Source organism: Gastrolobium bilobum, unplaced genomic scaffold (genome assembly GCF_033153095.1).
Source record: "Gastrolobium bilobum isolate Gb01-03AN ecotype WA unplaced genomic scaffold, APGP_CSIRO_Gbil_v1 utg1129, whole genome shotgun sequence".
NCBI classification, from domain to species: Eukaryota; Viridiplantae; Streptophyta; class Magnoliopsida; order Fabales; family Fabaceae; genus Gastrolobium; species Gastrolobium bilobum.
The window spans coordinates 199,286-223,044 of record NW_026897337.1 but is presented as its reverse complement, the minus strand read 5'-3'; the positions used below and the strand labels follow the sequence as shown (position 1 = coordinate 223,044).

Sequence of the window (23,759 nt, the reverse complement as noted above, 5' to 3'; positions counted from 1 at the left end):
AGTATAATGACGTCATAATTGAAAAGAAAAAGATATTCCGCATTTTTAAATTAAGCGTGGCTCAATACGATGACATGTTAACAAATCGGGTTAACAAGGGTGTTACAGCTACGCTTAGCATATTAATCCCAAACTTAGGATTCTGAACCTACTCAATTTTACAAGATTTCTCATATTTTTATATTAATTTTCGCAGCACCTTTCCGGTATGCACTTTTCCATAGCCAGTATCAGTTCTGGTACCAGTTCTCATTATTTTAACTTAAAACTTAAAATCACAGTCCTACGTGTTATTCTAGGAATATTCATGTACTTATTACAATTTTCTGGGATACTTCATCGGTACACATTTATACCGAGTAGCAGAACCGATATCTGCACTTTTCGTCAGAAAAGCGACTTTCAACATTATTACTCACTTTCTATAATTACACAAGCCTTATCATAATTATTAGGGCCAATTATGGAATTAACTCATTAATCTCATAATTATCTAATTAATTACCTTAATTAGCGGTGCGGGTTCTTACACCTAACATGGTTGTGATACATATATATATATATATATATATATATATATATATATATATATATATATATATATATATATATATATATATATATATTTGTAGAAATGATAAGGGAAGAGCCACCTGTAGAAATTAGTCTGATACAAGAAAGGATTGCAACGACATATGATTTTCATGTATCATACAGGAAGGCATAGAAGACCAAACAAAAAGCAATTGTGAAATCTTATAAAGAAAATATGTCATCTATCCTAGTGTTTATATCCTACGCTTACTCATATAACAAAAAAATTGTCTTCTATCTCAGGGTTTCAAATTCTTAAAAAACTACTAAATTATAATATATAACAAAAAATAATTAAATAATATTAATAATAAATTTATAATTATTAATTTAAAAAAATAACATGTCAACTATCGTAGTGTTTATACCCTACAATAACTCATATAACAAAATTATACCATCTATACTACGATTTCAAATTATAACCTAACTAAAAATACAAATAATATAAACATTTAGAAAAAGAGAGAAACTAACCTTGAGAAAGAGAGAAATTTTTAGAGGGAGAGAAAAACTTCTTAGAGATATAGAGAGAAATTTCGAATGAGGGGTGGGCAAGGGTGAGGTTTAAATAGAGAGAAACTCTAGCATCGATTTCCAGTACATTACTCGCTGCAACAGGAAGCGAGTGTATAGGACGCTGACATGTGTCCAAAATGCAAAAAATAAGTTGAGTGGTCTAAAAGAAACTTTTCTCAGGCTCTGCCACGTGTCCCTGAGCACTACTAAGCGTTCTGACTCGTTTGACCACCAAACTCGCTACCAATGACAACGAGTTTGTGGCCTAAGAAATTGTGTCGTGTGGCATTTGAAACTCGTTGCCACTAACAACGAGTTTGACACTTTGGCATTCCCGACATTTTTTTTTTAAAAAAAGTTGTAGTACAGTCAATGTCCTAGTTTGTTTTCACTGCTTAACGGTTGCAGCTTTTTCTCTTTCAATAAGAGACAACTTTCTCAAATTGTGAGAATCAAAATTCATGCTACCCTTTTTGTTTTTTTGATTTTAACAAGTAGTGAGCCTCATCACTTGTTGTGTCTATGGCATAAGAGATGTTACCTCATATGACATGAGAAAAGATATGCCGTATATATAAGGAATAAAACTTCTACTGTTGCAATAGAACTTTTATTCTTGCAACAGAGACATCAAATAAGCTAGCTAGGGCCCACCATTTTTTTTCTCTCACCTATTTTACTTTTCTTTCTCTTCATTGTTAGGTCTGTTGGAAGAATAAAACTTCTGCTACAATAGCATAAGTTTTATTCCCTTATATAACAACATATTAAATATTAATAGAATATTACAAGATAACTGTAACAAAGATTGAGCAGACAACTTCAAATTTTTTTTTTTCGAAATGCAAAAATCTCTAGAATAGGTACACTTACAATGAAATTGACCCTTTCTTTGGCAATCAGAGCAGTAATGGAGTGATCAAACTAACAATTCAATAGTTACAGTCACATTCATAACGTGCTAACTTGCAATAATAATAATTATTATTATTGTAATTATTATAATATTATTATTATTAAAGAAAAATATATATTCTTTTAAATAACACAAATTTATATCATTTTAAAAAAGATATAAATCACTGAAAAAAATAAAAAAAGATAAAAATATAAGTTTCATTTCTTTATATTTAACTTTTTCTTAAAAAGATTTAAATTTTGTCTTGAACACATATTTTATTTATGGGTTTGGTGTTTGTCATTTAAAATGACATAAGTTATGTCATTTTAAGAGAGAGATAGACACAGAAAAATAGAAATCATAAGAGAGAAAAATGAGTGATTTTTTTTAATTTTTAATTTAAATAAAAAAAATTATGTCTTAGTCTCTTTCTTAAGATGACATAACCTTATATCATTTTAAATGGCAAACACTTCTCGCTTTATTATTATTATTATTATAACATGGGTTGTTAGTTGTCTTCACGTTCATGTGCATTTCCCGAATTACCCTCACTCTATTTGACTAAACGTTTCCTCCTGTCACACTCCTAACATGCAAAACCGAAGGGTATTATTGTCTTCAAGATGGCAGTGTTCTCAGCATGAAGTAAGCCCTATGAGTTCATCCTCCATTCCCATGAAAACAAACACACTACTTCTCTGCCCACTCTCTGGACACATCCAAGCAGAGAAAACCCTTTCCCTTAACTTGATTATTTTCATTGGCTGTGTTCTTCACGTAACACTTGGGCGCGTGAAACTAAACCTTTTCAATTTCCGCTGACGAAGTTTTTTGTCTATATCCTCAAAAATAGTGCAGCAATTTTTAAATATGCAAGTGGGGGAAGTGCTATCTTCATTAAAAGGGCAGTGTCTATCATCAGTTCTCTTCAAATACGTTAAGTGTTAACACTTCCAAAAAAGATAGTAATAATGGAGAATCAATTTCCAAATGGCAGAAGGCAATGGAAGAAGAGCTAATGAGAGGGCGTGACATAACAAGCGAATTACTTGAAGTACTTGCAAACGAGAAAGGGTCAAAGTCAGTGTTACCACTTGCTGAAGATCTTGTTCGTAATGTAATGAGATTATTCACAAAAACCCTTTACTTGCTCTTGAACACCAATAATGATAACTCCGATGAGGTGGTGGCGCCTATTGCTATCAGAGATCTCTCTTCCTCCACAAACTGCACAAAGCCAGAGGATCTGAATGAAACTTGCAAGAGTATCAAAACTCTCAACAACAAAAATCGAAGAGGGTGCTACAAGAGAAAGTAAGAATTATTATTCCTTCCTTCCTAGCAAATTATTATTGTTATGGGTTTTGGATCTTGTAATTTTCTTCAAGAATATGACGTAAAAGAATTAAGTTATAAGATATAAAGACACAATTTTTGGCAAATTAATCATTATTTTAAAGGGACCTACCAATCATCCACAAAAATAATATTTTTGTATAAATTAAAATTCTTTCAAATAAAAGCTGAGTGACATTTGTAAATCCATTCAAACTATTGGATCTATTAATTTGTGCCAGCCAATCAAACGCAGAAATAATTTGTATCTTTCTCTTTGGTATATACATTTATCATGTTCTTATGAAAAATGAAATAATCCAAATTTAATTTTATATCTGTTTTTTTTTGTTGGTAAGCAATTTTATATCTGTTTTAACTCTCATCTGTCAAGCATTTTTTTATGTCATTTTTTAAATAAATTAATGCTTTAGTTAAACTGAATTTTCCGTTCAAAGATCTTGAAATGATTCTTTATCCTTCATTGATATTTTACTTGTCAGTATCACTTGAAGTCTTCATTGACAATTGACATGCTTTAATAATAAAATGAAATAATTTGCTCCCTTCCGAACATTACGCATGTAAAAAAGAAAAAGAAAAAAGAAACTTACCATCTTTAAATTGAATAAAATTTGATTTTTGTCTCAAAGCTTTTCAATTATTGTAATTTACATAGTGTCCACCTGTATAGGTACATTGAATTTAATTATTATATTGTTTATCTTTGCAACTAAATCGCAAAGCTTTAAATATAGGAGAAATTATACTTACAATCTCTATTCTCTAACAATTAGCTCTTACAATTATTTTATAATTGTTGGATCAAAATCAAATCAATTGCTCTTATTTTTTGTCTTATTTTTTGTCATTTTGTAGCAATAGATTTGATTTTGATCCAACAACTATAAAAGTGATTGTAAGAGGTTGTAAAATAAAAGAAGTTGTAAATGTAGTCTCCCTCTTTAAATATTGTTATAAAAATTTAATTCCTTGTGATAATGACATGTATTGTAACACCTCGTGTGCACCCGATGTATTATCGTTAATAATGTCATTAAGCCAAAAAGAAAATCAGAGTAATTAAAGCAGATAAGCCAGCAAACTTTTCTCTTCTTATCAATATATCAGGTTAAAATGGTGCCCATGTTCCTTTAAGGCAACTTAGCAAACTTTTCTCTAGTGACTCCATAAACAGATATTCATTAACATGTTATGAACTCAGAAACACATTCCTTTAATTAAATGGTCCAAGTTTTACTTTTTAACCAATTAAACAAGCTTAAATCATCAAAATGACAAAGAGGTGATCATGAATACCTCTAAGGCTCTAAAACTCCGAAAATGAGACACAAAAGCGGTCCTCTACACAGCACCAAGGTTTTGACTATGAATAGACACGAATTTAACCACCAATCTTGGTCCTTTAAGCCAAAAGATTACTTCTTGGCACCACAAAAGACATGAACAAAACCTCCATCAAGGTAGTTCACAAACTCAACCCCAAACACCACAACTCAGAAGCTAAACTCAGCAAGGTGTCTTTCTCCCTCACAATGTATACTCTCAAGTGCACACAAGATGGAAGGGGAAGAATCAAAAGAAAAGGCTAAGACTTGGTTGGTTTCAAGAGAGAAAAAAAACAACAAAATAGTGCATTGCAGCTCCAAATGCATCATAATCCTCGACGTAGACACATCAAAATCTGACATAGGTTTTAGTGCTAGTGGCTATTTATAGCCCACTCAAGATTAATCGCACAGTATAAACAATTATAGCTACACTCAGCATTTTAATCCCAAATTTGGGATTCTGAACCTAGCTATTTTTCCAAGATTTATCATATTTTTATTTTATTTTTCGCAGCACCTTTCCGGTACGCGCTTTTCCATAGCCAGTATCAGTTCTGACACCAGCTCTCATTATTTTAACTTGAAACTTGTTTTACAAGTCCTATATATTATTCTAGTGACATATATACATTTTTCATAATTTCCGGGATACTTCATCGGTACGCATTTATACCGAGTAGCAGAACCGGTATCTGCACTTTTCATCAGAAAAGCGACTTTCAACATTATAATTACTTCCTATAATTATTTAAGCCTTCTCATAATTATTAGGGTCAATTATGGAATCATTTCCTAATTTCACATAATTAATTAATTAACTTCCTTAATTAACGGTGCGGGTTCTTACATTCACCCTACCTTTTTAGGATTTTGTCCTCAAAATCAGAATATACCTGTCTCAGAAGACGGGATACTGCCGGAGAAGCTCGTCCTCTCGTTCCCAAGTACACTCCTCATAAGTTCTTCTAGTCCATTGCACTTTGACCATCGGGATAATCTTACTCCTCAGCTGCTTCTCGCCACGATTGAGAATCTTAAGTGGTTCGACGGAAGTTTTCAAGTTCTCCCGAACTTCCACTTCATCCGGTTGCACCACGTGCGAAAGATCTGCTATGTACTTCCGAAGCTGAGACAAGTGAAACACGTCGTGGATGTTGGCCAAGTTCGGAGGCAAGGCAAACCGGTAGGCAACTGGTCATACTCTACCAAGGATCTGGTATGGCCCAATGAATCGCGGGCTCAGCTTCCTCACTCCGAGGGCCCGACCAACACTGGTGACAGGTGAAAGTCTCACAAACACGTGCTCACCCTCACTGAACTCCAGTGGACGATGCTTGACATCGTAGTAGCTCTTCTGGCGATTCTGCGCCTGCTTCAGCTTCTCTCGGATCATCTGGATCTGCTGGGTGGTATCTTGGACAAAGTCCAAGCCGAAAAGCTCCTTGTCTCTAACCTCAGACCAGCAGGTAGGAGTCCGACACCTCCTACCATACAATGCCTCGTAGGGTTCCATGTCCAGGCTAGCATGGAAACTGTTGTTATACGAAAACTCCACCAATGGCAGGTACCTATCCCATGCTGAACCCTGCTCCAAAGTGCAAGCCCTCAACATGTCCTTCAAGGTTTGGATGGTCCGCTCAGTCAGTCCGTCAGTTTGAGGGTGATAGGTTGTACTCAATCTCAACTGAGTACTAAAAGCTCCCTGCAGCGCCTCCCAGAACCTAGATGTGAACTTCGGGTCCCTATCACTGATGATACTCTCGGGCACCCTGTGAAGCCTCGCAATCTCGTGAAAGCATTAAGCCGGCGATCAATCACATCACGGTCTTCAGTAGGCTCCACATAGGCTTCCATCACCCTTGTGAGTTGACCAGTGCCCACAACATGGCTCTGGCTCTTGTCCTGCAGACTAGGTGGAGGCGGCGGTGGAGGTGGTGGCAGTGAGAACTAACCCTCATTGCGGCCAGCCCACATTTCCTCCAACATGACCTTCATCATGGTCATGTTCGCTAGTCTGCTTGCCTCAAGGACATCTTCGGTGGCTTTCCGGTTCGCCTCCCGAACGGCGTCCATCATTGCCACATTGGCCAATCTAGTTGCCTCCTGATCGGCTAGTCTAGCTGCCTGCATCTCAGCTAATGCAGTCAGGACAGGATCCAGCTGATCCTCGTTCGTCTCGCGTTTTCTCCTAAGATTTACCATGACTCTGCACAAGTTACACAAAGAATGAGTTGATCAGGCCCACGCAATATGGTCACACATGCATCATCATAGTAAAACCCTCTCAAAGCAAACACATAAGACAGACTCGCAAACAAACATCCTAAGTTATTGCAATACATACAAACTTTTTCCTAGAAAGTACTCTGATACCATAAAATGTAACACCTCGTGTATACCCGGTTTGTTAACATGCCATCGTATTAAGCCACACTTAATTAAAAATGCAGAATATCTTTTTATTTTCAATTATGACGTCATTAAACTTAGCCAAGTTGATTACTTAATCAATTTCATAAAAACATCGCCTGTATGTAAATTGCAAAAGACTGCTAACTGAAATACCTCAAGATAAATAAGTGAGTATCTAAGTCACGGGTCTACTACACGTAGTCCGGACAATATCCTGATACATTAATACAACTCATAACAAAAAACATAAAGTCAAGTCAACGTGGCATGGACAATCCCCATGCTCACCAAATAGCAACATAATCAACAGAGTCTCAGCAATAACATCAAATGAAGCTATAAGCATGATATCAACAGACATAAACCAGCATCAAAGCATATTCAGCATAAGCAGATAAACATCAATCAACTAAGCTCCGGCCTCCTGTCGCTAGAGGTCTCAACCCCTGGGTTACCTGAACCTGAAATAAGCGCTCCAAACGTGGGGTGAGATCTCTAAACAGATATCTCAGTAAGACAATGGGTCTTCAAGGATATTCCACCCCAAGCTCACTTACATGTGCAATATAAGTTCCAAAAACAGTTCAACAGTATAAGTTCCAAAATAGTGCAATGCAGCAGATAATCATGTCATGTGCGTTATAACTAATCTACTGGCCAGAGAATGCAGGAATACGTCTATTACCCACACTAGTGCAAAACGCCACTTGCATCCACCCACAGTGTCACCGTCTTGTATGACGCCATATACTCAGGCTAACCGTCTAAGTGGAACATCACATACATATTAAAAGCCCTTGCACATAAAGCTCAACATCATTTTCAATTATCAAAGCATGTAAACACATCATGCATATAAACCATTCCCCCATGGGGTATGCTGGAACCACACAATAGCTAAACCGAGGACACGAAAGCTTTCCTTACAAGCTAACAATCCAAGCCAAGAGTCCACACAAGCTCAAAACCCACAAACAGCACAATCACAATCTGTTTATAATCATAAATAATCATTGCTCAAGATTACATTAAGTGATTAAGGCTTTCTGACTCATTTTAACTCATTCCACGGTGTTTCTGCTGGAGGTATTCGAATACTACACGATTAGTATTCGAATACTCCAGCTCTCCAGAAAGTATTCGATTACTTTCACCAAGGTATTCGAATACCAACACCCCAAGTATCCGAATACCACAACATTCGAATACCAAAACTCACTGTATTTGAATACTCTTCAGTATTCGAATACTTCTTCAAAGGTATCTGAATACTTTTCTTCCCAGAAAAGTATCCCAATACTCCAGCAAGGAGTATTCGATTACCAGTGGACAAGTATTTGAATACTACACGAAAAGTATTCGAATACTTCTCCAACAGAATGCAGAAATTCGAACAGACTTCTACATAATCCCATTTTTAAGGGTCCAAACGTGATTTGGAGTCCAATGACTCCATAAACAGATATTCATTAACATGTTATGAACTCAGAAACACATTCCTTTAATTAAATGATCCAAGTTTTACTTTTTAACCAATTAAACAAGCTTAAATCATCAAAATGACAAAGAGGTGATCATGAATACCTCTAAGGCTCCAAAACTCCGAAAATGAGACACAAAAGGAGTCCTCTACACAGCACCAAGGTTCTGACTATGAAAGACACGAATTTGACCACCAAGCTTGGTCCTTTAAGCCAAAAGATCACTTCTTGGCACCACAAAGACATAAACAAAGCCTCCATCAAGGTAGTTCACAAACTCAGCCCCAAACACCACAACTCAGAAGCTAAACTCAGCAAGAATGTGTCTTTCTCCCTCACAATGTATACTCTCAAGTGCACACAAGATGGAAGGGGAAGAATCAAGAGAAAAGGCTAAGACTTGGTTGGTTTCAAGAGAGAAGAAAAATAATGGAATAGTGCAATGGAGGGTGGCAGCTCCAAATGCATCAGAATCCTCTACGTAGACACATCAAAATCTGACTTAGGTTTTAGTGCAAGTAGCTATTTATAGCCCACTCAAGATTAATCGCACAGTATAAACAATTATAGCTACGCTTAGAATTTTAATCTCTAATTTGGGATTCAGAACCTAGCTATTTTTCCAAGATTTATCATTTTTTTTTTTGCAGCACCTTTCCGGTACGCGCTTTCCATAGCCAGTATCAGTTCTGGCACCAACTCTCATTATTTTAACTTGAAACTTGTTTTACAAGTCCTATATATTATTCTAGTGACATATACACACTTTTCATAATTTTCCGAGATACTTCATCGATAGGCATTTATACCGAGTAGCAGAATCGGTATCTGCACTTTTCGTCAGAAAAGCGACTTTCAGCATTATAATTACTTCCTATAATTATTTAAGCCTTCTCATAATTATTAGGGTCAATTATGGAATCATTTCCTAATTTCACATAATTAGTTAATTAACTTCCTTAATTAACAGTGCGGGTTCTTACAGTTGCAGACCATCTATCTCAAATGGAAAAGGAAGAATCTCAGGAAGATAAGGAGCAAATCAAAGAAACATTCCCTGATGAACAACTCATGATGCTCTCTAAGAAAAGTGCTCCCTGATTCACCGATATCGCGAATAACCTGGAAGTTGGAGTATAATCATATCATTCGAGCTATCAAAGAAGAAAGAGATTCCACCATGAAGTAAGGAAGTACTTTTGGGATGATCCTTTACTTTTTAAAAAGTGCTCTGATCAATTACTCCGAAGATGTATTCCTAAAGAAGAAGAACAGACAAATCCTGGAGCAATGCCATAATTCCCTATACGGAGGACATTTCCCTGGGACAAGAACCGTAGCTAAAGTATTTCAATTAAGTATGTATTGGACTTCCATGTTTAAAGATGCTAACAAGTTTGTTCAAAACTGTGACTGGTGTTAAAGAACATGGAACATCAAGAGGAAACATGAAATGCCCCTTGATCCTATAATGGAGATTAAATTATTTGATGTATGGGGACTGGATTTCATGGGACCTTTAACATCTTCCTTTAGCAGTAAATACTTACTTATAGCAGTTGACTATGTCTCAGAGTGGGTGGAAGCCATAGTCACTCCCACGAATGATACCAGATTGGTGATGAAATTCACAAGAAAAATATCTTCACTCACTTTGGGACCCCGAGAGCAATCATCAATGATGGGGGAAAACACTTTGTGAATAGATAATTTGATGTCCTCCTAAAAAAGCATGGTGTTCATCATAAAGTTCCTACTCCCTACCAAACGCAGACTAGTGGGCAGGTAGAGGTTCCCAACAGAGAAATCAAAAGAATTCTAGAAAAGGTTATGAGCCCCACCGGGAAAGATTGGTCCAATAAATTGGATGACTCCTTATGGGCATACAGGACCGCATACTATACACTCATAGGATGCTCCCCTACAAACTTGTATTTGGTAAGGCACGCCATTTGCCTTTGGATTTACAACAACCCAATAGAGCATTTGTCATTATAAATGAAAAAACTGGAAGCACTTTCAGAGTGAATAGACATAGACTGAAAAGATACAATGGGGGAGCTATAGAACGAGAGGAGATAACATTTCCTCTCGATGAACCTGAGAATGTTTAATCAGGGAGCAAAAAGTTGAGCTAAGACTATAAACGAAGCGCTACTGAGAGACAACCCAGAATTTCATTTTCTTCTTCTTCTTTCTTTCTTTCCCTTTAATTTATCTTTGTTTTGACTTAGCCGTCAGATTTGTCAATAAAAATTTATGTATGTTGTAGGGAGTTAGTTTTTAGGTTGCTAATGAGCAACTTAAGCCCAAAATATTTTGCGAAGAGCGGTCTGTACTTAGAGATCATTCTAAGATATGGATCCAATTTAGGATGGGCCGAACCAATTCCTCCAACGTTTCAAGGATCCATTTTGGCCTAAATGTTATTGTTCAAATTTTGAATTAAATTTCTTAATTTTGTTCCATTTCATTTTAGGAAAGATAAAGGAGCAAAAGTTACACCACTCCCACCTGGCCACGTCGTAAGCAATTACTGACTCTCTGCATAACCATGCGGCGCCAGTTTTCAAAAAGTAACTACAGCAGAGGAAGTGCAAAGGCAACAGTTACTTTTTCCTGATGAGCATTAATCTTATAGTAGGAAAATCGTACCTCACATCCTTAGCTTATCACCACCTATCAAGCTTATAATACCGCTCCTGTCTCCACTCAAGCCCAATCAATCCCTTCAATCCATTACTTCCCTGTCAATAAAATTCCACCCAATTCTCTCTATATCACCCTATAACCATTCTTCCTCAATCTTCAAGCCTGATTCCTTATCCTTTGTTCTACCCAGCCAACTCCAAGGCATTTACACAATGACCAGACAGAAGACAAAGTTAGTTATCACCTCCTCAACACCAGGGAGGACAAGAGAGAGTCAAAAACTTAAGTATGTTCCCGCAACCTCTAATCGAACCATAACGCCTGAGAGAGGCATCTCCATTATCAGCCAAAAACATGGAGAAATTGAAGGATGGCTAGCTGATGACATCACGAAGCTTGGCTGGGAGCTGTTTGTTGAACCACCACAACAGGCTAGCACTGAGCTTGCTATGGCGTTCTTGGAAATAGTCAAGAAGGGGAAGCTTTCATTACTTACCATCAAAGGTGTGAAGGTGGATTTCACACCAAAAGAGATCAACAAAGCTTTCAACACAATTATTGTTCCAGAAGAGGAAGACAACTATGAGAAGTATTGTGCAAGAAGAGGAGAAGAAAGTGTCACCACTGAGGTACTTAAGGAAATATGTTTGGAAGGAGCAACTTGGGGCGCGAAGGAATCTTTGCCCATAAAATCTCTCAAGTTCGAGGCAAAAGTGTGAAGGCATTTCATCAATTCCAGGCTAATTTCCATAAGCCATGACACCAAAGTAAACTGGGAGAGAGCAGTGCTGGTTTTCTACATTGTTACCAAGAAGAAATTTGATGTGGGAAGGTTGATATATAAACAATTGGTCGCAACTGCTACAAAGAACTCACCTTTCTACTTTCCTTGCTTAGTGTCTGAACTCAGAGCTGGCTTGAAAACCAAGTACCCGGAGGCTGAAGAAACCATTCCAGTAGCATCAGACATTGATCAAGGAACGCTGAAGCGGATGCGAGAAATGAAAGGCTGGATAGCGACAAAGAAGAGGAGAAGGAGGAAAAGGAAGACGTTGAGGAAGATGAGGAAGATATGGCGGAGGCATCAGGGAGCGCTAAGGACGTGGCTCCACAAGAAACTCCAGGAAAAAGAAAGCCCCCTTTGAAGAAAATAACTGCGGGTAGAGTACAAAGACAACACCTGGTTGATGCTCCTGAAACAATCACTGTTCAAACCATGATGAGGATGGGAGAAGATCTTCTAGACTTGCAAGTTCAAAATATTGAGGACACACTCTATGGAGAGCTCCAATATCTCAAAGATATGAACATGCAAATTGTGGCAAAAAGGGAGGCTTTGTAGAAGGAGTTGAACAAGATTAGAAATGTCGAACCTCTCCCCAAGAAGAGAAAGCTAGATCCGACAGAGAAAGGAGATGAGCATATAGACATAAAAAAGACGCTCAATGAGGTGGTCGATTCGATGAACTCAATGAACTAAAGTTTTCTGGAGAAGAATAAGGCTCATGCTGAAGAAAAAGCCAATTGGAGCGATGAGATATGCTCCCTAAAGGAAGAAATGGAGAACACCAGAGAAAAAGAACTCCATCTTTGGATGTATGTGAAAGCTCGGGACAAGGTGTTCAATAAAACTTGGAAGGAAAAATTCAGAGAACAACAAGTATTTCCACCATTCCCAGACATTCTACCACTAGAAGCAATAAAAGATGCCTGATTTTCTGGGGTGGGTTTTGCTCGCCCAATTTTCTTTGTTTGCTCTTTGTTCTATGTCTGAAACATCTGCGGTGTAACAGGGATTCACCACCCTGATTTGTTTATCTCAAACTTTTATTTTGATTTTAGAGTTCTGAAAATTGTTTTGTCCTGTAAATCCTGTTTAGTCTGAATATGCCTTGAAAGAAATTGTTTGAAAATTTGGTGACTGCTGCTTGTTTTAGGAAAATTTACCAATACAGAGCCAAAGACCAGTGACTCCTGAAAGCAAAGTAAAGCCATCCATATGATTTCGAGCAACACATAGATGAACTGAACTAAGTGCACAAAAGGTTGATCTTGAATGCTTGCACCTATGCTCCGTAATTGCTCCAAAAAAGGAATGTTCTAAAAAAAAGAAAATTCGGTCTGCTCCTTTTGTCCACCCAATTGTGATATGAAACTATCAAAAAGGGGCAAGAGCTGCTCAAAGAGCCACTGTTAAAGGTCAGCTCTATACAATGAAAAGGGTTATTGAATTCCAGTTTAGAAGATCTGAAAATAAAAAGAGGAGTTGTCCTATAAGGAAAGCAAAGATGTCAGAGAACAATTCTTTTTGCCAGTGCAACTTACAAAATCATTTCGGATGCAATCATAATAGAAAGCAATTCACACACTCACCAGTTCGATTAAGTGAACCTTACAAATCAGTGGGATGCTCCAAATTATAACTGGAAGAAGGGTTGATGGCTCTCATTTTAAAAATTTGCAAGGAGCACGCACTGAATGTAGAGGGTGGAAGGCTATACAGGATTGCTCGGGACAAGCAATGTTTAGTTATAGGGTGTTGATGGCCCTCAAAAGTAGAGGTCCATTGATGGTCTGGATGCTCCTTTAATCCAAATTTTTAATATATAAACTTCACTTTTCTTCTATTATTTCTCCCAGGAGCAAATACCTATTAGATTGGGTTGGAGCAATATGCATTTTGGGAATTAGAGTAGTACTAGAGCAATTTGATTGAATCTTTTCCTTTATGTGTTTAATGGGTCGGATTGCTCTTGCAGGAAACCTAAAGCCCAACTAAATGAAACCCAACTGAATTAAGGAGAAACTTAGAAGAAGAGAGAGGTTGAAGCGCTGAAGGGGGACAAAAAAGTATACAACAATACAGGTGCCAGAAAAGAAACCAGTAGAGTGCCTCCACGTCAGCGTCAGCAGGGAATGTGGAGGTAGCATCCTCACTGTGCAGATATCGTACAAAAAGAATGAAAAAAGAAGAAGGGGGCCACATCTACAATAGGGCTGAGTTGGCAAGGAGCAGTGCTGTGATTGGAGAGGATTTGAAGAAAGCTGGACCATGGATTTAAGAAGCGGTTGAGATTGAAGATGAGAACCTTATATAAAAAGAAAGGATGATCAATTCACGAAAAAAAGAAATCATCTTCGTCATCTTCAACCTAGAGTTTTAGGATATTTTAACACAGTCTTTTATTTTTCACAGCAGTTTAAGTCATGCTCCTCATGAGCTAACTTTCTTTAGTAAGTTGAGGGTGAGGTAGAAGTAGCTCTCTTTGTCTTTGGATGAATTTGTAATGGAACCACGTTTCTTTTCATGAATTATGAGATGGTCGTTGGTTTAATGTTCTAATTTTGCAATACTCTTTAGTTTGCAACCTCATCCCAGGACCACTTGGTCGACGAAACCCTCACAAAGCAGTGTGAAACAAGATTAGAAATCTTAGGGTATTTTATTCTGAGTCAGAGAAATATCCAGAAAGAGGAGCAAAATCATGTGTAAATCACTTTTGCTAGTGATCCCTTCAGCATGCTCGTCTGAAAAGGCAGACATGATCTCCCTAAGTTTCAACTCTTACTTCAAGAGTAACGTGTAGCAACAGACCTTTGCTTTAGGTTATTTTTGATATACCGTAATGGTGATGGGAGCATAATTTGGCTAAGGAAACGTGTAACATTGCAGGTTCAACCAAGAGGGTGAAAATATCGATTCTGTTTAACTAGCTAGTAGAAAATGCTCTTTGGTGATTCAACTACCAAGAGGGTGAAAATACCCAGCATTCAACTACTTAGAGTGGTTAACATTGTTTAACTAGCTAGTAGAAAATTCTCTTTGGTGATTTCTAACCGAGGACCATTATTCTTTCATTTTTGTTTATTTATTTTCGTTGTTTTTTCTTTTTGAACGCAACTTTTATAATTGTTCCCTGAGGACGATAATCTAGGACATTTTGAAAATCCTGTATTGCTTGACGCATGCACTTGCGCATTTTGAAAAAAGTTTCTCCTCATAGTAATTTTTGCTCCTTGCACACTTTTGCTTCTATAATATCTCAAAGCATATCTCGGCCCGACAAGCAAACAACAAGTGGAAAAAACCCCAAAGGTCAAGAGTTTTCCTTCAAGGTGCATTTCTCTTGCTCCTCTTGACCACCAACTCAATATCACCCAATCCACAATACAAATCCAACCTATTCATAAGGTGCAAACTTAATCAATAACACATTAATATAACCATCATCCAAAAATCCAATATTTCACCTAAATATAGGTTTAGAAGCTTAGGAATTCTTTGAAGATTCCAAAATACCCAACCTTATTCCATGGATTGTTCCAGTCCTCCTTAAACTACAACACAACCAATATTCCTACACAACATAATCAAGGTTTCTAATCATCAACTCATATTCTCATGTACCATATTCAGATTTCTTAAAGTCCCAACGAAATCCCTAAATATTCATTCATGAAATTCAATAATTCATGAAAAACAATGGTCTTTTATCTTATAATCACCAAAACCCCTTTCAATGGAGGATTCCAAAGCTCCAAGGCGACTCAAAAACCCTTTCAATGGCTGCACATCAAGGACCCACGAAAATGGCTTTGGAAGGGAAGAAAATAGGTCTTTCCTTCCTTAGGTTCCTAGCTCTAATGGTGGAAGGCTTAGGGTTTTCAATAGGAAAGCAAAGTGAGTGGTGGTTCCAAGCTTCAAGAACTCAAGAAGCAACAATGGAAATCCCAAAAATTTCTTGAAGAAGAAAGAGAGGTGGTCGACGGTGGTAAGGAAGAAAAATAAAAGAGAACGAAAAGGGTGGGCGGAGAGAGAATGTCATATGTGATTAAAATATCTAAGTGTGACTTAACTCACTTACCCCTAGCATCATTTTATTATTGCAATTCACCCTCAATTCTTGGCATCTAATCAAACTTCATGATTCTATGATTGTGAGTTATTTAGGCTTAACTAAGGTGTACAACACACTTAATTTATTTTGGGTCTCACTTATTTTGCACATTTAATACATCACTTGTTAACTACACTTTTACCTTGAAGAGTGATTTAATTTGTAATTTGGCTTTTCAACTAATTTAACCATCTATTATCCATTAATTATCAAATAATGGAATATAATTATTAGGGTTATTACATGTAACATTAAGGCATGAGGGTAATAAATAAAAAATAATATGTATTAATCACGATTAAGTCATCCTAATTAGTTATTTCAAAAAGAAAATATTAAGTACTTATATGCTTTATTTCAATACACCTTTGATACTTTTTGATATAGTGAAAATAATCATGCTATTTCATCCCTATAATGAACGAAACTGAATGCCATTATATTAGCCAATTGTTGTCTTAAATGCATCTTGGCTAAGCCCATTATACATAAATGATCATTATCACGTAATTATTGGCTTAATTTTGATTTACCGTTAATGGTTTCGTAAATATTTTAGTTAGTTGATAATAGATCAGCTGTGAAAATAGTTAAATAAGAATCTATGTATAATTGGTATTTTTGTCTTTATATAAGATCAATTGCACCAACTTTGGAGAAGGACAACTCAATTCCGATTGAAGATGGCCATGGGTGGAGAAAGTATGGACAAAAGATGACAATGAAGGCCTAATATCTCAGGTATTCTTCCATTTCAAATCATCCATCATATTTTTTTTCTTAATTGGTTCATGACAAATCCAATTAATCTGATTCGAGCACTTGGTAAAAGAATCAACTCTTCCTTACAAAACGAATGGTTGTTGGTGCCCATGTTCATATCTATATTTATATTTCATTATCACAAAAAAATTGGTCTTTCTAGCCCTGGCTCTTTTGAAAGAGGAATCTAATATGATTGAAATATATGTGCAGTAGCTATTACAGGTGTATTCACAAGTATGATGAGGGTTGCGAAGCAATCAAACTTGTTCAGAGAATTCAAGAGGACCCTTCATTGTACCGTTCAACATATTATAGGTACCACACTTGCAAAAGCCCTTTAAATCCCGAGATAATTTTGGAACTTGTTTCTTCTTCGAGCTCTTCTATGTTACTCCATTCAACTACATCATGTCCAAGAGACATTAAACACCATTTAATTAAACCAAAACACATTTCCAAGTACCATAACATGTAATGGTTGAATTGCACTAATGAAGAGTCAAGTGGGATCACAAGCTTTTTATGCAAACTCTTGCTAGTTCCCAACTATAAACCAACCAAGCAACATATTCCACAATCAAAACATGTCATATATCAATCATTTAAACATGTTCTTCAACCTCAAAATTCAGCAAAAGACCTAGAATCAAAACTTGAAAACTAACCGTTTAAATTGTAGTTTCTTACCACCAATGACTTCCAAATCATCTAGAGATGATTATCCAACCTTTAAATCAAGAAAACAACCCCTCCTAGCATCATGTCAAACATGAAGGTCGAAGATTTCAATAAGAAAGAACTCACAAAATACAGCCCCTCAAGAACAACAAAGTGGAGGTTTATGCTCACAAGATACTAAGCTTTCAATTTTGTGTTAAATGTCTAACCTAAAATTGGCTAAATAAAGAAATTCCCAAGCTTGCTCTTGCTCTCTTGGAGTCTCATGTAACACCCCGTGAAACCCGGATTGTTATCATATTACAGTATTACGCGCAACTCAATTAAATGCGGAAGCTAACTTTTTCTTTTCAATTATGACGTCATTATTATTAACCAAGTTGATTACTTAATCTTTTTTCAAAACATTGCCTGTATATACATTGCAATAAAAGCTAAGTGAAATACCTCATATATAAATGTGTATTTAGTCACGGAACCATAACACGTAGTCGGACGAACTCCTGATTCATTATACAACATGAGTCTAAATAAACAAAGCATAATCAATGTGGCATGAACAATCCCCATGCTCACCAATTAAGGCAACAAAGCCCAACATAGTCATAACTCAAATAACAGCATAATGGCAATAAATCATGATAAACGGCCAGGCATAACAACACAACATCGTATATCTCAACTCAACTCCGGCCTCCTGCTACTTGAGGTATCAACCTCTGAGGTACCTAAACCTGAAAATGTGCCCCAAACGTGGGGTGAGATCTCTAAAAAGAAATCTCAGTAAGACAAGGGGTCCTCAAGGATCTCTCCACCCCAAGCTCACTTACATGTGCAATATAAGTTCAAAAGCAGTATAATAATATAAGTTCCAAAATCAGTGCAATGCAGCATATAATCATGTCATGTGTGTAAGAATCCTACTGGCCAGAGAACATGTAGGAATTACATACGTCTACAACCTACAATAGTACAAGACGCTACTTGTACCCACCCACAGAATCACCATTTTGTATGACACTACATACTCAGGCTTACCGTCTAGGTGGAACACAACATACATATCATAAGGCACTTGCACTTAATAGTTCAATAACATTTCAATAAACCATCATTTCATAAAAGCACATCAGGCATATAAATCATCCCTCCATGAGGTATGGTGGAACCAACAATGGGTAAAACCGAGGCCACGAAAGCTTACCTCGCAAGCTAACTATCCAACTCAAGACTCCAACCAAATCCAAGGTCCACAAACAGCACTCTCACAGTCTGTTTATACCAGCAATCATATCAACATTCATAATCTAAAAGTTTATGACATAAAGACAACGTTTTCCTTTTACGTTTCATGCCATTAGGCCTCTCACTAAGCCACAAGCCCTTAATCTAAGTGATCCTGACTTAGTTTAATTATTACAAAGGTTCCCCTTAACCAATCATGGGTTCAGAAACCCAAAATCTCCTTCTGTATGAACAGAACAGTGACCAACGCGAATTTCCCAGAATATCCAGATATTTGTCGGGGGCATATCCGGATATCACAAGCCCCATATCCGGATATCAATATCCTAATATCATATCTGGATATTTGGCGACAGAATGCAGTTTCTGCATTTCACGAAAATATACATCCAAGGTTCCATTTTTAACACATATACTCGTTAAAGCATGCATTTTTAAACCCATTTAGACCAGTGATCATGTTAGTTACTTACTCATCTTATTTAATATACCAAAACCTCATCTTTTACATGGAAACTTCAAGAACAAGGTGATGATGCATAGCAATGGCTCAAAACAGAGCAAAAGGAGGTGCTTGGATCTTTCTACACAGCTCCAAAGGTCAGCCACTGCAAGGCCACGAAAATGCACACACAAGCTAGGTTTTTTCTCTTCAAAGGTAGCTTCTTGGAGGTCAAAATGCCAAGACATTGGCTCCCTCAACTCACACCAAGAAGTCAGCCCCTAAACCACCACTAACCAGAGACCAAAGACTCAGAAAAAGGCACATTTCTCCCTCACCAATCACACACCTAAGTGTTTACCACATTTGGAGGAAGAATCAAAGAGAAAGGTTGGATTTTTGTTGAGTTTTCATGAAGAAGAAGAATGTGGCAGCTTGGAGACTCAAAGCTTCAGAAATAAACTCACGTAGAAGGTTGAGTATCAGCATAGAGTTTAATGCCAAGCACTATTTATAGGAGGTTTAAGTTTAATCACACTGTATTAGCACTAATAGCTACGCTTATCATTTTAATCCCAAACTTTGGATTCTGAACCTAGCCATTTTTCTAGGATTTCTTATATTTTTATTTTATTTTTCGCAGCACTTTGCCGGTACGCGCTTTTACGTAGCCAGTATCAGTCCTGACCCCAGTTCTTATTATTTTGACTTCAAACTTATTATACTGGTCCTATATATTATTCTAGTAAAATATACATACTTTTTATAATTTTCCGGGATACTTCAATGGTACGCACTTATACTGTGAGGCAGAACCAGTATCTGAACTTTTCGTTAGAAAAGCTACTTTCAACATTTTTAATCACTTACTATAATTATTTAAGCTCTCTCATAATTATTCAAAGTTAATTTTGAAATTTATCTCTTAACTCATAATTAAATCAATTAAATTAATTAAATTCCTAATTTAACGGTGCGAGTTCTTACATCTCATACCCTAGGCTTCACTTCGAAGGAGGAAATAAAGAAAGATGACCGAAGTTGATATTATTTGACGTCTTAAAAACACTAAAACATTGACTTTTAACTTCCTTGACTTATTAGACTTCTGATTAGCTATAACTTAATAAAACTTTGACCTTGTTAATCACACATTCTAATCTTAATTAACTTAAATTTAGATAACTTTGAACCCATAATTTTCTTTAAACAATCCAATTATATCATCAAAATTAAGTTTAGGCCAAGTTTTGCTTATTTTCATAATGGTTCCTAAACTTTCCCATAATTAGACTTTGACCCATAATCTTTTCTAATAATTCCATTTGGATCCTAAATGACTTGTTTGGCATGTTTTTTATTCTTATTCATATTATCATGTTAATCACATGATTAACTTGTCACAATTTCAATTAAAAACTTACTTAATTCATCATATAACAAGACTTATTAATCAAATCCATAATTAACTTCCATGTTCCAAGACTTAATAGTGTGAGTTATTATACAAACAGTTCATAGACATCAGGTTCCATCGAGTTGAACAACCATGTTAGTACTTGATTGTCGGACACCTTCCAAGTAGGGTATGAGATATCTATCTTAGCTGGAGCTAGTCAGTCAAGTGAGAGTCTTTGGAGCGGCCACCAAGTGCAACGATGACAACATGCTTCCATGAAAAATAGTTCCAGCCATTGAGAAATATGATGGTGAGATGCACAGTATTAGGAGCATCAGTGTTATCGGAAGCTGACATATAACCAAACATGAAACAAGAAAAATAAAGAATCAATGAAAATAAGAACCTGGCAATGGCGTGAGACAAGACACTATCACCAAGATTAATGTTGAATGTGGTTAAGCTGAAAAATGATAACTACAAATGCATACATCTCTTAAAAAGGCACACGTAAAAAAATTGTTGATCCAGGAATCACAAATTCAGTCAACTAAATAAATAGTGTGGTTAGTGGAAGCGGGGGAAGATATAGCGCAACAAATGGTAGAGATAGAACGAGGCGATGGATAGCAGAAGTAGAGGCGACGTGGAGCGACATAAGGAGGCGGTGCTTGAGACCTATGGGGCTTGCAAGGATGAACACTAGAAAGCAGAGTCGCGACGGAGCCTGTAGTGCTGGTCAGTGATCGATGGTGAGTAGAGATGGAGGTGCTGGACAGTGCCTGCTCACGTGCTGGTGGACGCCAGCTGATGCTAGCCTATGATGAGCAAACCTGGGCGACGACTGCTCTTCGATTTGAAAAGAAAGACTTAAGGTATCAGGGGAGGGAGGGTATTTTGGAAAATAAAAATAAAAAAAACTTCAAGGTAATTTTGGAAGGAAAAATATATTCTTAATCAGCTCTAGATACCATGTTAAAAACAATAAAAAAGACACATGAATTTATCGTGGTTCAGCAATTAGGCCTACATCTACACTGATGATGTTTCTCCTCCTCTTAGTAATGATAAAGGAAGGGGGTTCCCTTCAATATAAATAATAGGTGATACAATAATTGGGCCAGATTATTTTATCGATAATCAAAGAAATAAGATGATTTGTTGCCCTTTGTATATACTATATTTGACACATGATTACATTCAATCAGATCCCCTAATTTATCTCCACTAAATTTCAAACACTACCAAAACTGAAGTTAACCATAAGAGATCTTTCATTTCCTCCGTCAAACAAAATTAAATAATTTCAATCTATAATGGAAAGAAGTTATCTGAACTGGTCATATGAATAACTACAAAAGTACCTCTAGCATAATCGTAAATTTCATAAGCATATTTATAATAGTGATAACATAACTCTTTTCGTGTAACTTACCGACATTCAATAAATTAGTTTTGAGATTAGGAACATATAATATATTACATATTGTTTACACAAAATTTATCTTGATTCTTATCTTAATGTCACATTTTCCCATAACTTTCACAATAGAATGGTCGCCAAAAGTCATAGTGGAACGAAAACCTTAGTTTAGATGAGAAAAACAAGACTTACTTCCACTCATGGGGTTATTGCAGCCTATCCATATACCAAATATTTGACTCTGGATTTCATCTTAAACTCAACAAAGTTTCTGCCTCCTCCTTTTTCGCAAATTTCGAACATTTGTCCTTAGGCAACTAGTGTAACATTCATATGCATAATGCTAAATTTATGATATCTTTAGTATTCTACCTTGGATTTTTTTAGATCTCATCCCATAACTTTGCCTTGAGTTTGGTCATAATTGGCTCTGAAATTCCTTAAAACATCTCTATTTAACAGTCTCCTCCTCCTCTTCCTTTACCTCTGCCTCTAACCCTTCTCCTTAAATTGTTGGAATGGGTACTAGCAGAAGTTTTCAATGCTTGTTCTTCTACTTTTTAATTCACCAAGAGAGACTGCATCAATGTCTTTTGACTCTTCATTTGAGCCGAGAACACAATTGAACTTTGGTATCAAGGAATGCAATATCTTCTCCACAATGATGATATTGTGCATCTTCTTCCCATGGAATTGTGTTATGTTGCTAATCTCCATTGTTTTGGCCCATTAACTGGTAATATATTCCCCCTCCTTCATTGTAAGCTGAGTATCCCTTCTCAAGGCTAGAAATTATGTATACTCAACTCTCATAAAGTCGTGATATTTCTTTTTTGTATAGTTCCAAATATTCTTACAAGTTTCTTTACAAATAATAATTTTTATGTTAGAACGATCAAAAGCTTAAAAAGGATAATTTTTAGCCTTCAAGTCCTTTAACTTTCTTACTTTCGTGTGGCCATTAGAAATATTGTTGATGTCGAAAGCACATAGAAAATATGGCTAAATAGAAAGTTAGGATTTCATAAAAGAGTAACCCTTCGGTTCTCAATTTATGATTAACAAATAACAAAATTCAACTTATGCAATAAGGGTTATAAGCACCCTTTTCTAGACTAATTACGAATTGAACTAAAATTCCAAATCTAAAATCCTAAAAATAAGAAAAATTACTAAAAATAAATATAACGTTAATTAACTTCTAAAAATAAATAAATAAATACAATTAAATCATTCAAAACATGGCCCAAATCTTAGATCTCAAATCATGCCAAATGTGTTGCTTTCCTTTTCTTGCCAAACAAATCACAATCATATATGTTGCTTCATTTGGACGTGGATTTGATTGTAATTTGTTATATTTCAAATTAATGTTTCTTTTAACAATTGGACAATACTTATTGGGTCACAATTCTAGTTGACTTTTGTAACAGCCCGTTGTACACCGGTATTGTTAACATTAATATGATATTAAGCGCAGTTACAATCAAAACGATTTCTTTATAAAAATGCGAATAAACTTCTTCCAATTATTACGCGAGCATTTTAAAACAATAAAAAGCGTAATAATTAAAAGTTATGACCGTAACTGAAAATTTTTGCAAAATACTTATTTTAACTACTTTTACTTCTTACTTTAATTATTATAATTTACTAAGGG

At 36.2% G+C, this 23,759-nt stretch overlaps 1 pseudogene; it reads left to right on the top strand.

Moving 5' to 3' along the window:
* The first annotated feature begins 2,988 nt into the window (after positions 1-2,988).
* LOC133306115 (probable WRKY transcription factor 70) lies at positions 2,989-17,387 on the top strand (annotated as a pseudogene).
* Positions 17,388-23,759: the final 6,372 nt, after the last annotated feature.